Raw genomic sequence first — 17,616 nt, forward strand, 5'->3', positions numbered from 1 at the left:
AGAAGCAAGAGAAGAGGAGGGGAGGGTACGGAAGGGAAGGGGCATACCCTCCTCCTCAACAAGAGCTGCGCTTTAATTCGGTAAACGTCTTTCATTTTTTGTCTTGGAACGGAAATAATATGTGCCAAGTGCACAGGTTAAAAACTGTGTATTATACTTTACTTTCTTTTCATTGTGATTGCAGTTTGGTAACAAATAGGTATTTAGTTTCGCAGATCATAGATCTTTATATTGTTAGGAAAGAAGCCGGAGTGGGGCTCCAATGATCTCGCTCGCCAAGCCCGCGTTCTTCGAATCTGGCGCACCAGCCAACCGGACCAGCTGCTGGCCGAACATCAGTGCCACACCCACATAATCATCAAATTAAACCAACCTGACATCATCTCCGTCATCTTACTCCGCACTCCACCCAACTGAGGTGATTTCAAGGATGAAGCATTGGTGGTTAGTCAGCAGCCAGTTCAGTCGGCGGGTGCACAAGATTCGAAGAGCGCTGCCTTGACGAGCGAGACGAGCCGAGCCCCACGTCGTCTTCTTTCCAAACAATATAATATACTGTAAACGACGAAATTTTCGTGTGGACTTAATTTTCGCGAATTTCGCGAACCGCCTCCGATTCGCGAACAATAGGTCCCGCGAACAATTCGGGAAAAATTTCATCACCTTGAAAGCGGCATTCAGACACCGGGTAAACACGTGTCCAAAATGGATAACGATATCATTGTACGCGATATGTGAATATGATATGGAAAGTATCCTAAAGTAAATAACGCCATAAGTCGGAATTCAGCTCACCTGAAGAAGTTTATTTGGTACCTTCAGACAATTCCTGCCAGAGTATAGCCGATTCGGATCGTGTCTCTGCGGTTCTCGAGATCCGCATACACTTTAATCAGCCATGCTGCGTGAACGGGCTTCATAACACTTGCTCGCAAGTCGATCTTAACGTCAGCTGCACTTTGTCCTTTCTCCACCACCTCTTGTACACATCCGGCTTACGACTGGGTAAAGCGGTTCATCATGGCAGTCTTGAACACATTGTTAACGTTCAGGTCGTTCGGTTGCAGGAGTCCCGTGCAGCTTGCCGGGACGAAGACGTACGCAATTTTGTTTGCAGCTAGTTTCTGCAGAAGACTCTTCGTACGATGTGCAGCGAAGATGTCAAAAATGCAAAGTGCATGTTGACTGGCACCACCCACACGACTCCTGCATGTCTCCACGTACGGAAGGAGAACAGTGTCGACAAATCGCAGCATCGTGGCTTCGTTGCTCCAGTGGTTGTCACTGTGCCACACGTCCCAGTCATTTGGAAGCATGACCTTGGCATGGCGCCTGTCTGTTTTGCCTGCATATAACACTTGAGGAGGCAAGAGTTTGCCAGAAAGCGTCATGGTCATCCAAACGGTGACTTCCCTTTTGTCGTCCAAGCCAACCACCCCAACTTGCTTGGAACCTCGGGCCTTCATTGTCCACTTGCTGGCCGGAACCAGCTTGACACCTGTTTGGTCCCAGTTGAGCACCAAGTCGTCGGGAATACTGGAGTGGGTTCTCTTCTCATCAATAGTCTGCAGGAACTTCTTCTTGGCACCCTCGAAATCGTTCGGAAAATTTCGCGCAGTCTTCGTGGCCTTACGATTGACGAATCCAATCCTGTTCAGGAACGTTCTTGCCCAGGGTCTGTCGAGAAGGAGAGTCCCACCAAACTCTGGCAAGCGTGTGGGCTTGGTCGCCCGCACAATGCCCAGTGCAGCAGCGATGCCAATCCTGGAGTTTACAACCCCCCCCCCCCCTCTCTGAGCTCCACAATGTATGACCGTACGTCATCATCCAAGTTTCCAAGCACAGGCTTGACACCCAGAAGTTTACTAGGCAAGGTAGCCAGTTCATTTGAATGACAGGACTTGCAGGCTTGAATATAGGAGGTCTTTGTCCCCCTGACGGTGCTCACGTTGAGAAGCTTTTCTCTTCCATCGGAAAACTTCCCCACTGCAGCAATTGTCTCATTTTCCGCAGCATATTTTCCAATCTTACATCTAAGTTCGTCATTGTAAGCAGAGTAGGGCCCTCGTTTCCGCTTTCTGGAGTCCACGGCGGTAGAAGCGGCAATAACACTTTGATTGGCCGACGTAAAAGAACGCTTATCACGTGTGGTCTCGCATACCTGTGGGTCAGGCAGTCCCGGCATATGATCATCTTCTGCATTCTCGACCACTGGCTTGAAGTAACGTATTAAGGACATCGCGGGACAGCAGATTGACGGGCACAAGAAAACGTACCGCACTGACAGAGAGCGTGCTGGCGTCGACGACCACGGTACGCAGCCAAGTTTGATTGGCCCCTAAACCTACTTTGAGTCTGTTTATGTACAATCGTTGGACCCCATCGCCCTTTGTCGCTGGCCTTCCATGCAGAGTGTGCGACCTCGAGTTGAACTCGAGAAAGGTTCACATCAAAGAAAACCAATGTGAACACTAACCCAGCCTTTATCGGCGTCTCGAAGCTGCGGGTAACGGTAGTGACTTCCGGACCATTAGTCACACAACCTACCGCCGTCTTTCCTTCCCTAGATTTTGACTGATTGACTGAAGCCGCAGAATCCTAGAAAGATGGAAAGACAATCGGGCCGGAAAGGGGGTGGGGAGTCTGGTGTCAGTCTGAATTCGTGAAAATTAGAACCCGCGAATAATTGTAATTTTTCAACTTTGGCCCAATTCGCGAAAGTTTGAGCCCGCACAAATTCCGTCGTTTACAGTAATTAGCACAGCTCTGGCATTGCAACTCGTTCAGAAATACGATATATATCTAAGGTATTTTATTCATGTTGCTATAAAAGGGGTTTTTTCAACGAAAGAGTAGCTTTTAAAAATTAAAACTTGAAATAAACGAATCATTATTCGGCGGTCGCGTTGCCGAGAAGGCCAGACATCAAGGTACGAATAAGAGTGATAATTAGCAATGTAATGGTGTAATATTCACGCGTAAGCTTTTTTTAAAAATATCTAAGCTCAAACTCCTGTTCTGCTGTAGCCGCTGTTAAAAGAGAGGACAGTAAATTTGTTTCTTATTTGGCGAAGTTAGTTTGACTAGATTCCACTAATCGTTAAACTAAGGGGAACGCTGATCGCCCGAGAAACAGCCGCAGTGTAGAGCGTCCTGACAATGATCACAAAGCCTTTAGATAATGCAAAGCTGACAGATCGGCTTTCAACAACTCTATGACCACGCCCACTGCGGAGCCATGCGTCATTTCCGGGCGAGACTCCCGCCGCCCTTTCTTTTATTGCTACAACTACTAGTACTAATAATATCTTTCTTAGGTAAATTTTTGCAAAACATTGTATGGGCTCTTCAAAGCCACATGGTCTTCCGAGTCAAAACTCAGCAGTCGGTGTCTTTATATTATATTGTTTTCCTCTTTTTTATTTATTATCTATATCTCATCATGCGGTAAAACACAAAATAGCATTGCGAACCAAAGACGAAAAATGCATATGTTCAAAGCCACTTAGGAATCCTTAATGATAAAAATTTCTGGAGGAGAAGAACAAGGGGGACAGAAGACAAAGATACATTTCCAAACACAGCTAGGTGACTGTTTTGTGACTGGAAAGATCCGCCTAGCCCTGATTAGAACCAGGGACCCCTTCATTTCCAGCGGAGCGCTCTACCAACTCAGTTAACCGGGAGTTAGACGCCAGTAGAGCAAACGTGTTTTAACAGCGACCACCAGACTAACACGAACAAGGGTGAACGGCCTGTATTCTAAGGTTATGATGACAATGCAATCAGTGCAAAGCTGCAAGCTAACTGAACAAGATGTAAGGGCGCAAACGAGCTGGCGTACATTGCACATGGTTGAAAAACCCCGAGACTGCATCTAAACGACACAACACTAAAACGTCTCTAACACAGCTGAAATTTTTATTTACCGAAACCTGGTTATATAGGCACTTCGATACAAGAAAAAAGGGAGAGGGTGAGAACCCCAAAGAATGCCACTTTCCACCAACGCAACCTCTGACTAAGTAACAAAGACAACGAACTCGGCGTCATGCACTTCTCTTATCTTTCACTCCCCGCTTCCCGACAGCCAAACACACTGGTAACCCCAAGCCCAGTGACACACATACAAAAAGAAAGGAACGACCCATCGTCCGCTCTGCCCTGAAACCTACAGGCATAAACCTTGAAGGTCAGCACTTTTCACAGCCTAAGAAAACGCCGAAGTTCGTTGTCCAACTCAAACGACGGCTTATTAACTGCGTTCTCGTGACCTAATATTGTTAATGACTCTTTTATCAACCGCTTATGGTCATCTTTTTCCCGCAACTTTACTGAAGTTAAATGCCATAGCGGTACACAGTTTCTACATTCGATCAGATGTTTTGAGACTTCGGAGTACGGGTCTTTTTTTCTTTATACAACGTTTGTGTATAAATAGACTTTTTAGCGTTGTGTCGTTTAGGAGCAGTCGGATTTTGTTCAGGCGCGCACCAATCACCTAGCTGCGTCTGGAGATGCATGTTGAATATTTCAAATGCTGTTAAAAGACGAAATACTTGAAAGTGAACATTCGAGAGAAGTTCGACCATGAAGAAAGCACCGTAGTTGAGCACTGCGACGTCAAGGACCACAGGATTGACTTTGCGAACACCAGCATCCTGGCCGTTGAGACCAATCCCAGACATAGCCTTTTTATTGAATCTTGCACTTACAAACGACGCCAGAAAACATACATAGATCCCTCTGCGCTCTCGCGACCGTCTACGTGAACGGATTTCTCCACCTCACCGATGCAAAACGATAAACACTGCCGTAGAAAAAGAAGAAAACTGAATACTGCTACTCAACGGCCATAGCCGCAGTCGACCCCTGAAGAAGAGACCGAGCAGGCCTCGAAACGTAGGGTTCCGCCTTTAAACGAGGACTTGATTGGTGTTTATTTTATTCATTATTAAGACAAAATGAGGATCGCGCTTTCCAATTTTGCGTGCCTTCTCCTTATCTGTATTCTTTCCACTTGTTACCTTGCCCCAACTTCGTTCCCCTCGCAGCTTAGCAGAGGGGAGTGCTAAGAGGATTATCTTCCATGTAGAAAACGGAGGTGGTACGCCGGCCTTTAAGTAGACCGCACTTAATTAATTTTCTGTTGTCGATCTATATTCATACTCTTACGTCTGCTGACATGGAGTAGGTTATACCGAAGGATTCGTTTGTGTCTTTTCAAAATTTCTATTTATAAAAAGGGATCTCTTATTTGTGAAACACGTTGTATCAGCCTATAAGGACATAGATAAGGCGACACTATATCGCCACGTAAGAGAGCCAATAATTATATATATATATATATATATATATATATATATATATATATATATATATATATATATATATATATATATATATATATATATATATATATATATATATACAACACGGGCACTTCACACCATCGTACGTGGTCTCCGAGGAGGATATAAACGAAATTGTGCAGAAGAATGAACCGTACGTAATCCAATGAATTAAAGAATCCAAGTTTCCAGGAACCCGCCGAAAGCCAAAAATCCTGGCTCCGCCAATTTTTGGCTTTCGGCGGGTTCCTGGAAACTTGGATTCTTTAATTCATTGGATTACGTACGGTTCATTCATCTGCACAATTTCGTTTATATATATATATATATATATATATATATATATATATCAGCGTATCACGCGCTATACTACGACAACATGGGGGTATATTGCCAAACCACGACCATAGTCGGGCCGTTATGGAGTCTTACACGGAGAGATCAGGCCGTGTAATCGAATAGTGCCGTATTTGGCCCTTCTCAGAACGACCTCATTTCATAGGTATGCCTGGATTTTTTTGCAGTTTTCGACGCTGCCGCGACGGTTATTTGAACGTTCGCGTCATTTGGGATTTGGTTTACCAGCGAACAGCTCGTGGGCATCTTCTTTTCGTTCTTGTTTAATTTTCCGCCACGGACATTGCCAAAAGCTGGTAACAACTATAGTTACATTGACTCCACGCAATAGTATGGTTGAAGTTCAGTTATTTTGAAGCTTTCTAATTTAGAGTCTAATCCCGGTATGTTCGAAATAACTTTTTTTTTTTGTACTTTTTGCAGGGCGGGTTCTTTCTTACTTCTTCAAATGTTTTCTTCAAATTCAGAAAATCACTCAACAAAGAAGTATTTACTAAGGTGCCATCCACTTCACTCCAAACGTTCAATGAGTATAACACCGGCAATTTATTTTATTTTATTATATTTTTTCTCTAACCGCACCTCACCTATAGTCATATGAATGTTCAATATCTTACTCTTAAGGAATGTAGAAACCAATGCAGCGATATATTTTGAGAATAAACTTATTGTTTGAAAATATGGATGTTTTCGAAAATCTCATTCATTCATATTGCCAAAAATGTATTTTCACAGAGCTACCAGTAAAAACAATAATTATCTGCATGCTTAAGTGAATACCGAGGCAGGAAACATGTAGAATATGAGACGTCTAAGAACAACTGGACACTGATCATGTTCTCTTCATTTGGATTAGCGATTCGTAAAAACATAAAATATAATCGCCATATATCTAGATCAGAAATGGGCAAAATACATGCAAATATGTATCAAAATACAAATACAAAATACTTCGTCAAAAATGTATTTAATTACAAATCTAATTACATTTCCAAAAACATTTTAGTACAAGATACAATTACAACCAAATGTATTTGGTCTCTTCCAAATACTTTTCCAGATACATTTCTCAAAATTTGCGTCTGCGACTTCATGGCACCTGCAACGGGTTTCTGGGTATCTCATTTTAACTTTGCATCGCACACTCTGGAGTTAGTGTGCGAGGCTCTTGTAACGTAATAGGAATATTATCACAAAAAAATGTAATCAGCTTGGACGTAATAGGTGAAAAAAGTACAGAGCTTCAAGCAGCTTTCTTTGTCGATTACATTTTGGTATAGACCAACAAAGAACCGAGACGACCAAGACGCGCAGCACTAGCTAGAGAATTTTTTATTGTTGCAACTCGCACCAGTTACAAAAATCTTGACGACCCGCGCATTTAGAATGTGCCAGGCAAAAATATGGATGAAAATCAGGCTCGAAAGCATCACAAGTTGTCACAGGCACTTATTCAGCCAGTCTGCCTGTGAACGTCGATTTCGTCACTATTCTTGCCCCGGACTAGCACCGTAATCACAAAGTCACTAAACGCTTGTGCTTGATAGAGAGACACTGCAATCGGTGCAGAACAGAGTTTTCTTTCTGCTCTGGACAGTGCCAATAAATATGAGGGATGTATTTTGGCCCACAAAATTGTACTTAATTACAACTGTATTTGAAATACCCACGTTTTAGTATTTAAATACACACGTCAAATACATTACCCAATTTGTAATGAAATACAAATCCAAAATACACAAAGTATTGGCAATACGTATTTCAAATACTTGTATTTCAAATACCTCCCATCCCTGATCTAGACGAACTAAATTTATATGAATAACAACAACATAAATCGAAAGATATCCCAATTATATCCTTGCGATACCCGTGGAAGTAATTACTCACATTTTTTTTTTCAAACTGCCACACACAGGGAGGATCTACGTAATACGATAATTAGGAAAACATCTACTAATTTAACATTTCACTTTTATTTTTAAACTTCACACATCTCGAAAACATTCAAAAACCGGAGAAAATAAAAAGTGGAGAGCAGTAGAAAGTTATATATCTTTAAGTCATGCACTTACTCAGGGTGCGTGGCAAGTTTCAAAGATCCAATTTTTATTCGTAGCTTTGAAACAGCTTCTTGAGGGTCAAGGCCAAGGTCGACAATGCTCAAGATTACCTTCGAAGAAAACAAAAAATGGCAAATATGACTTGTGCTCTACTGCCAATTGAGAAGTTCCATGCATGTCGTTTACTCTATTAATTTAGATGTCATATCAAAATATTTAATTTTGTGTGAACATTGTTAAAACAATTCTGAAACTGAAAAAAAAAAGATTAATAATACCATGCGACCTTTTACATTACCTGTAGCAGAGCTTGCGGTGACATGCTTCCCCCTTGTGATCCCATAACGGCCAGCAGTCTTCCCGAACTGGAATCCGTGACGACAACAGGCATCAGAGTGTGGTACGGCTTCGTGCGTGGACCTACGCAGTTGGGGTGCCCCGGCAAGCTGTTGAACGCCGCACCTCGTGTCTGGAATAAACTTCTATGTAACTAGTAAACAAACACAAAAACAAACTGGGAGAAATATTAACAGGTAACAAATCTGCCTTTTTGGGTCAGAAGATTACATCCTATTATTGGTTCGAAGGAGACTGGAACCCTTCCGTCGTCTAATTCGAGACATCGGCCTATATCCAGCGCGCTTCACTGGAACCAAATGCCGAATTTAAATGCCCTCATCGCGTAGAAAGTAAGGTTTCTCCTGACATGGCCCCATAGTGTCCTTTGACGATCGCCGTCGTGTGTAAGAGCTATTTTCTTTTAGGTATTGATTAGCTTGCCGTTACTCATGGTCAGCTTTAGTGCATTTGCTGACCATGTCATCGCAGAGACAACAAAACCGAATTATTCAGCCCCCAGGTCGAGTCGTGAGCCTGTATATGTAGGTATCTGTTACGTAGTTAAACGTTCTCACTTTCTTAGATCAGTTTCTTTCATCTCAGTTGTTAGTATTACAGAGTTGATTCGTAAAAAATATGCGTGCTGTTTCTCTTAAGCTGAATGTAAGCCTTTTCTTATTTTTTAATGTAGCTTGACAGTAATAAGGGACGGGTTCTTATCAGCATTATGCATCGTGGCGGATGTGAGGGCACGAGAGTGAGTGACAATTTGCAGATGTATTACGTAGCATTTATAAAACACTTACGCGTTCTTTTATTACAACACCCCGTAGTAGATCCTGCGGACGAGAGATATGTTGCATTCTAGATTTTTAAGCGTTTTATTGTGAACAAATTCTGGTTGTCCAGTGGATCATATAAATTGTCAAATCATTTAACTTTGTTAGTTATTTGTTCAACGACACGCATTACCTTATTGGAAGACAAAACACACAAAGGGTCCCCTGAGCAGGAATACGAAATTCAAAAATTGTATGGTGTGTTAGAAAAAAACACATTTAAAAACCTCTCCCCGGTTCAAAAGAAAGTATACGCGCCCAAAACTCGGATCACCAAAGTGTTAGCGCGTGCACGTATGTGCCGGTTCTTTTTGTTTGCATATGTATTTTGTGTTTCACCAAGCGTGTATTCCGGAGACTCATCTCTTTCCGTTGGCGAGTGTTGGCCTGCTACTGAGGGTATGCAGACAAACGGGACCCCTCCCCGAGGCCTAACAGGCCCCTGGGTCGTAAATTCTTGTGCGCGCTTGTGTTTTTGTGTGTGCTCCCCCGCTTTCGCGGAAACGGGTCCAAAGTCCAAGACGGGGGTCGGAACGTCGGCGCCCCCTGCAAGGCCCCATCGGCGAGGAGGACCGAACGGCGCGGACGGCACCCGACACCTCGAAGTGAGGAGGGCACGAGAGCAAGGAGAAGAGACAAAGGGGAGTCGAGCGGGAGAGATTGGTGTGTGCGGGTGTGCCAGCACCAGGCGGCCCCCGAGACTGTCAATGTATTCAATTCTTCAAATTATGTATTCATCCTAAAGTTATTAAACCAGTTTTGTTTAAACATTACCATGAGACGTGATTTGACTCCCTCACCCTAAGGTGAAACGCTAACAAAAGTAAGGGTGGTTTAATGTAAAACACTTCCATTGGAGCTCTTTATTGTTCAGTTAAGTTCATGATTTCTCAAGGGAAGTTTTAATTATTTAAAAGTCACAACAAAAGACATACTAAACATGATTAAGCAGTAAGAGTTGCCAAAAAGCAGTTTTGTTAATGATTAACAACTACACATCACGCACAAATAAGGAAACACACGTGAACATTAAATAAACCGTAAACGGATGCCCTTGAACATCCTGATTAGGAAAAGTAATCATTGATGTGTGCTTTCTAAACTACTCTTGTTCCGCGGGTTTCACTTTACACAATTGTCATATAACCTGCTACCTCAATGGCACTTGTCCATTTGAACTTTACGTAACCCTCACTTTGTGCATGCGAGAAGCGGTTGATTCCTTAATAATATAGCACGTTATTATTACACCAGTGCGATACAGAAGAATCATTGATATTCAAATGCCTGATGCTGAAGGTGTTGCCAACGAGTTACGTGTACTGGAAACCCGTACTCGCTCACAACAGTGCAACCAAACGAGGTGCCCGTGCTCCCTATGAGGCAGCAGGCGTTTCCTTGCGTGTCGACCGCTGTCGCTACAACGGTGCCTGTCTGATACAAGGAAGGAAGTCCCTCCGGAGCAGATGACATCATTGCCCTGCCAAAAGAACAACTAGAGGTAAGTTCAGTATCCTATGTCGAATAATTTGAAAGATTCGGAATGCAACTAACACCCTACAATGGTATGACTACCTGATAACCTTTCTGCACAAATTAGATGTCCGACATTCAGTATTGCGCATAGTCAGCAATGTACATGGGCAAGAAATAACGCGTGCAACAATAGTCTACATCTCGAAGAGTGCGAACGGGAAACATTGTAAGAAAGTGAAATAAAATATAAATTAGATGTGTATCTGTCTGCACCTGTAGTTTGTTAAACAAAAATTTAATAAATAAGACTTAATCAGCCGTTTACAGTTCCCTGGAATTCCGGATTAGAGCGCAGCTCTTGAGAAGAAGGTTGGAAGGGTACTGAGGGATGGGTGGCTCTTTGAGTTCACGTGACCTCAGGGTATGTTTGTGTCTGTGGTGGGGGGGGGGGGTGATATGTGACCTCAGGGGGGTCAGTGACCTCAGGGTGGGGTCACGTGACTTCAGGGGGGTGGGGGGTGTCACGGGACCTTATGGTTACGCCCAAGGCGATGACGACACCGACACCGACGCCGCTCAAGCAGGAAACGGGCGCCTAAGAGCTGCGCTCTAATAACTTCCATTTCTATTGCAGCAGCGTTTTTCCAGGATAATGTCATGATATTTCTGACGAGCCTATTTAATTAAACCCCTTTTTGCTTCGTTTTTTTTTTATACCGTAAACGGTTTATCACCACCTTCAACATAACTTCTTTTTCGAAACGATCCTTTGACAACTCAGTAATTTAAATGTTCATGGAAGGCAGATGTTAGAAAAACACGCGCTTGTAACACTGGTATCGCTGCTCATTCAGCCAATCCCCAAATGCAACGCTAGCTATCCTGACCAGGTGTGAACGTTTCAGGACTGAAGGCTTCGTTATACTCCGACGTTGAGCGCAGCGAACGTAGCGTCGCGCAAAACCTGGGCCTCTGATTAGCTAGCGAGCAGTAACTCAACATCTGCGACCAATCAGTATCGGTGTCCGCTGCTCCACGCCGTGTTTCCTACGTTCGACGTCGCAGTAGAGTCTTTTGCAAAAGTCGCCTTTTACACGCTGTCATATTTGTTTGCTGGGCTGTGGAACGCCTTCTGAGCGTGCGCTGTTTCTCTGGTATGCGGTATATCAGACCCTGTGCATGCGCCCGCAGCTCAGTGACTCAGCCTTTTTCACCCTGGTGATGAGCGATGCAAATGCCTTTAGGAGGTGCTTAACTCCTATTTGATTAAAATGAACATATACCGGGTTGTTTTACGAAAGGTGGACAAATTTGATATTGAAAAAACTACGCGTTGCAACCAAAAAGGATTGTGTCGTTTTGGTCCTAGGCCAATTTAGGAAAATTATTGAAGTTTGGGATAGTTAAGTTGTTAATTATTTTTGCGCAATTAACTTTTTTATTATTGCGTTTAAGGGCATTGTTTCAATTAGAAAATTGCTGAGCATCATCGAAAAACACGAAGTCAATAAATTGCAAAGCAATAGAAGGCACGCACGGCATTTGACGACTTTCTGATAAACCGCACAACTTCCACGGGTTTTTAAGTTTCGGTTTGCAATCGGAGCGCTTCTCGGCACCGACGGCACCGCGAACCGTGGAGAAATCGTGCAACCAACCTCCACGGGGCGCGGTGCGTCGGGGCCGAGCAGCGCTCCGATTGGAAACCGAAACTTAAAAACCCGTCGAAGTTCTGTGGGCGCGCGTGCCTTCTATCATTCTGCAGTTTATTGATTTAGTGTTTTTCGGTGATGCTTAGCAAGTTTCTAATAGACCTATTGCAATATTACCCAAGCATCAAGGAGATTGCAGGGATTGGTGTTCCACTCGCCGCACGTGCTTGCGTCAGCAGTAGTAACTTTTCTAATGCAAATACCTAAAATAAATGGCATCTTGCACGCGCGTACGTCAACGCTTTATTTTGGTTATTTACTTCGAATCTTTTATACAAGGAAGGTGTGCGCATGTGGCGCGTGGAACACCAATCCCTGCATTCTCCTTGATGCTTGGGTAATATAGCAATAGGCCTATTGAAACCAAGCCATTAAACTCACTAATGAAAAGTTAATTACACGAAAATTATTAACAATATAATTATCCCAGGCTTTAATAATTTTCCTAAATAGGTGCCTAGCCAAGGATCAAAACAGCACAAGGTTTTTTTTTTTGTTGTTGTGAGGCGTAGTTTTCGCAATATCGAATTTGCCCACCTTTCGTGAAACACCCTGCATATATATATATATATATCTATATATATATATATATATATATATATATATATATATATATATATATTGCAAATGCCTACCATTCGATGAAGTCAATCCAGCCGCGCCCAAAGTGCATAGTCGAGGCCCAATTTGCTTTTGTGGGTTCGCTCTCCCCTTCCAAATCCAATCACGAACAGAAACAAAAGCGCAGGATCGCGGTACATGGACTGCATGTGATCGGTATAATCAGTGATATCAAGCGCACAAAAGCGACGAGGGCTGTGAGCGCTGTTTGATTGGCTCCATCAGATACTAGCCTTGGCTGCGCACGAACTTATGAGGGTGCCTTTCTGGTAGACTTCGGTGTTCATCTGCGTGTACGCACGGGCTTCATTGGCCACATTTTCTTTACAGACAGTTTCCGAAGCTTACTAGTAACTTGTGACCTAGATAGCGGTAGACCCTGAAACATTCGCATCCTGTTTCAACTGCTCTCGCTGCGTTTGGGTGAAGGGTAAAGATACGGCGATGCGTAGTCTCTTTTTTGCGATGAGATAAATGCGGGATTCGTTCCTCCCAAACAGTCTGCAGTGTACATGTGCGGGAAGCATCTGGCATATCGCGCATTCCGCTAGTTCATATTGCCGCGTGCGCAGCTGGTCAAGTAGACAGCGCGCGCGTGGAATTCCACTTCCGGCTGCCGAGCGCGACGGACGTGTTATCATGTGCTCCGTCGGAGCGGCAAAAACGGCCGTGTCAGGCCGTGGTACATCTGTTTCTGGAAACCCGGAGGAATACAAGATAATCCTGCCCGCTCTGCCTACTGGATACGTTGCCACCAACTCTGTTATTCTTCACTGCGATGTGAAAGGCCGGCCATACCGGATCCAAGACTTTCGCGACGAACTGCGGCGGCTGGAGGTGCTGAAAGACCTGGCGTCGGCGGGGCCGCACCAAATGAATCACGTGTGGATGCTCCGACTGCACACGCTCCAAGCGAAGCAAAGGTTAGTGGATGCAAAAGAGTTGACCGTGAAAGGGGGGCGTTGCCTCGTGCTGGACCCCGCCAACGCGGCGGTCAAACTCAAGCTGCATTGGGTGCCTTACGACGTACCGAACTGCCAAGTAAAGAAAGAGATGGAGCGGTATGGCAAGGTGTCTGACATAACCAGAGACTTCTTCCGGGAGAAGGGTTTTGAGGCTGTCGAGTCGAACACCCGGTCTGTACGCCTGACCCTCAAGGAAGGCTACACCACCGACAGCCTCCCCCATGAAATCCGTCTGGAAGGATGCAAGGTCCTTGTTGTCGTACCAGGACGGGCCCCGCTGTGTCTTAGATGCAGGCGGAAGGGGCACATCCGACGAGACTGCCGCGTCCCGCGCTGCACAGACTGTCACCGGTACGGCCACGAGACGGACGACTGTGTTAAGACGTACGCTTCTATCGCCCGAGACCGCAAGTCGGAGGACAATTCCGACTACGTCATGGACGACGCTGAAGCCGAGGAAGCCGTAGGAGGGTCACCGCCCGCCGCCCTGACACGGACGGAACCAAGCGGAGCGTCGAAACCCAACGACGACGGGGACCCTGACGCAGCGACTCCATCACAGGATCCTGAGGCGACGGTGCAGGTGCAAGTCTTGACCGGTGAGGGAACGAAGGAGCAGCTCGACGGTCAGAAAGCGTATCGTGAACGTGCGGCAACGACGGTAGGCCATCCTGAACACGACGACAGCAACGGAGGAGCGGACGACAGCAAAGACGTCGACATGGACTCAAGTCTGACCGGGAAGCGACCGGCTGTTGCACCAGAACCAGCCAGCGGGACTGCTACTCATGGGACAGCACCCAAAAAGAGTCGTGCAGTGAAACCGCGTTTTTCGACGGAAGACCGTCGCAAAGAAGACTCGCTGTGAGTTTCCACAATCACCCCGGTGTTTTAAGTCTCCGGATACAGATGAGGCTCAGTTGGGTAGCGTTCCTTTCTATTCGATTTAATTTCAATGCTCAACGACTCGAGCAGTTTTTTATTTAACGAGTCCGTACGATTCGCGACTTTAAACGTACGTGGCTTAAACGCACGGAAGAAACAATACCAGCTGCAGCTACTACTGGCTGAAGAGAAAATTGATTTTCTAGCGCTCCAGGAGACAAAAATGGCCTCCGACGACGAAATAGAACAAGCGCTGCGGCCTTTCTTGAGCCGTTACGAGGTGTGCGTCAGTCACTCGAATGGGATGTCGGCAGGCTGTTTTTTGTTTTTGGCAAAGTCAGTGCCACTGCGAGACTTGAATGTCGTCGTTGATGAGCTGGGGCGCTTTGTTTTGTGCGACTTCACTTTATTTAACCGTGACTGGCGAGTCATGTGCATCTATGCGCCCAACAGAGCGAACGAGAGAGTATTGTTCTTTCAGTTTCTAAGCTCGTACATGCAGTGCGACAGAATAGTGGTTCTTTTGGGAGACTTCAATTGCGTATGCAGCCAGGCTGATCGAAGTTCAGGCGTGTCGTACCGAGATAGCAGCGTAGAATTACTAACCGAAATGTTGCAAGAACGCGATCTGGAAGACGTAGCGCGCTCGAGGGCCAATCGCGACACTCTCCGTTTTACTCATTTTCAAAGGTCATCTAACGCGCGTCTAGATCGAATCTACATGTCGGCCGAAGTAATCACCAATGTATCAGGCTACGTCGTGAAGCCCCTTTTTTTCACAGATCATTGCTTAGTCACTGTGACTCTGGGAAACAACAAGCAGCCTAAGAACAAATTTAGTTGGGACTTGTGGAAAATGAACAACCGGTTGCTAGACGACGCTGTTTTTGTTGAGAGCGCAATAGAGACGTTAAAGAAAATTGCCTCCGGAAAAGAAACATCCTTCCTTGAAAAATGGGAATATTTTAAAGAAGAGGTCAAACAAACGGCAATTGAAAGGTCTTCCTACTTAAAGTACGTGTCAAAAAAGAAGGAGAAAGAATTGCAGAAGTATTGGCATGAACTTTTTGAAAAAGAAGATAAAAACCCGTGCACGAACGTGGCAGAAATAAAAAAAGTGAGAAGCCAGTTAGATAACTTACACCAAGAGCGTTATCGCGGTGCGATCGTGCGAGCTAGAGCAGATAAGTTTCTGTTGGGCGAGCAGCCCACTCGACGTGCCCTGGCCGAAGAAAGAAAGTACGCGCAAGATAAGGAAATCACGATGATTAGTCACAATGGTACTATAAGTGGTGACAAAACGTTTATAGAGAATGCCTTTCTTGAATATTATAAACAGCTATTTGGAGGCTGCCAGCAGCAGATTAACACGGATGAGATTGACAGCTTACTCCAAGGAACACCACAGCTTACAGATGAAGAAAAAGAGTGGTTGGAGGAACCAATTACGCTCAGAGAAATAGAACGCGCAATAGATGGTTTGCCGGCGCATAAAACGCCCGGACCTGACGGCATAAGTGCCGAATTTTATCAAAAGTTCAAAGATTTAGTAGCCCCTTTTTTTCTGGAAGTCTTTCGCGAGGCGTATGAATTCAAAGCATTACCACCTTCCTTTCTGAAAACGTATACTGTGCTTATACCGAAAGGCACTGACGCGAATGCGGCAAGGCGCGTAAGTGAGTACCGACCGATCACTTTATGCAACGTCGATTATAAAATTTTTGCACGGGTCTTAACTAAGAGACTCCAGCAAGTCATATGTAATTTAGTAGGTGAACACCAAACATGTGGCATACGGGGAAGGTGTATCCAAACAAACATACATGTCGCACGAACAATTTTAGACACTGTTAGCAACGAAGGAGGCCAAGTGGCGATGCTGCAGATAGACTTACAGAAGGCCTTTGATCGTGTCCGACACGAGGTGCTCTGGAAAGTGCTAGAACGCGGTAATGTAGGGGCAGTTCTTTTGGAGGGAGCACGCATGTCGTACACTGGGTGTGTTACACAATTAGTTATCAATAATTCTTTGACCCCTAAAATACCTGTATCTTCCTCCGTGAGACAGGGGTGTCCCATGTCACCGTTGTTGTTTGCGTTGTACTTAGAGCCCTTTTGTCTGAGTGTTATTCAAAGTGAAAAAGTGCACGGTTTTAGAATGGACTCAGTTGAGACAAAAGTGTTGTCTTACGCAGATGATATTGCCGTATTTTGTAGTGACAAAAGAAGCGTAGAGGAAGTTTTAAAACTGACACAGTCATTTTGCGCCTCCACGGGTGCCGTAGTGAACCTCGATAAGTGCTCCGGCGTTTGGCACGGTACTTGGGCTACAACACCAGCTTTGTACGAAGGTATTCGATGGCAGTGCACCCCGTGCAAGTATCTGGGAGTCCCACTACAGCACCTGAGGAAAACAAAGCCTTACTGGGAAAATGCCGTTGAGGACATAAAGAAACGCACCGCCTCATGGCGTAATCGTGACCTGTCTATTTTTATGCGAGCAACCGTGTGTAACATCTTCCTGACCGCGAAGATTTGGTATGTCCTACAAGTGCTATGCTGCCCCAGAATCTATATCCAGAAGATGCACCGCGTGTTCGCACTATTTATCTGGTTGTCATCAAGCGAGCCGATGTGTCGGGACAATCTGTTTCGTCGTGTGTCCAAGGGAGGGGTTGGACTGTCGCATCTTTTTATTCGTCAAACTGTGTCGCGGTTTCTTTTTCTGCGTGATCAGCGACACCCCCTTTTACGAACGATGTTTCAGACAAGGCTCAGGGACGCCCTACCGTCCTTTTTTGTCGCGTCAGACTCGGGGCCCCCAGCCAAACCAGTTGGGTTTATAAAGGAAGTTATAGAAGCCTTTCATTTTTTGGACGTAAGATTTTCACGGGAATATTTATCAACAGTATCGCGCAAAAAGTTGACGCGCGACCTCCTCGAGTTGTTATTCCCTGCTCCGTTGTATAGACTTCCTTATGTTTCGTGTCCGGGACAAGATGTTCTTG

General features: G+C 44.9%; 1 pseudogene; it reads right to left on the reverse strand.

The window, feature by feature from the left end:
* LOC8032840 overlaps nt 1-17,616 on the reverse strand; it is a 43,466-nt pseudogene that overhangs the window by 1,022 nt on the left and 24,828 nt on the right.

Source organism: Ixodes scapularis, unplaced genomic scaffold (genome assembly GCF_016920785.2).
Source record: "Ixodes scapularis isolate PalLabHiFi unplaced genomic scaffold, ASM1692078v2 PGA_scaffold1__304_contigs__length_218370807, whole genome shotgun sequence".
NCBI lineage: Eukaryota > Metazoa > Arthropoda > Arachnida > Ixodida > Ixodidae > Ixodes > Ixodes scapularis.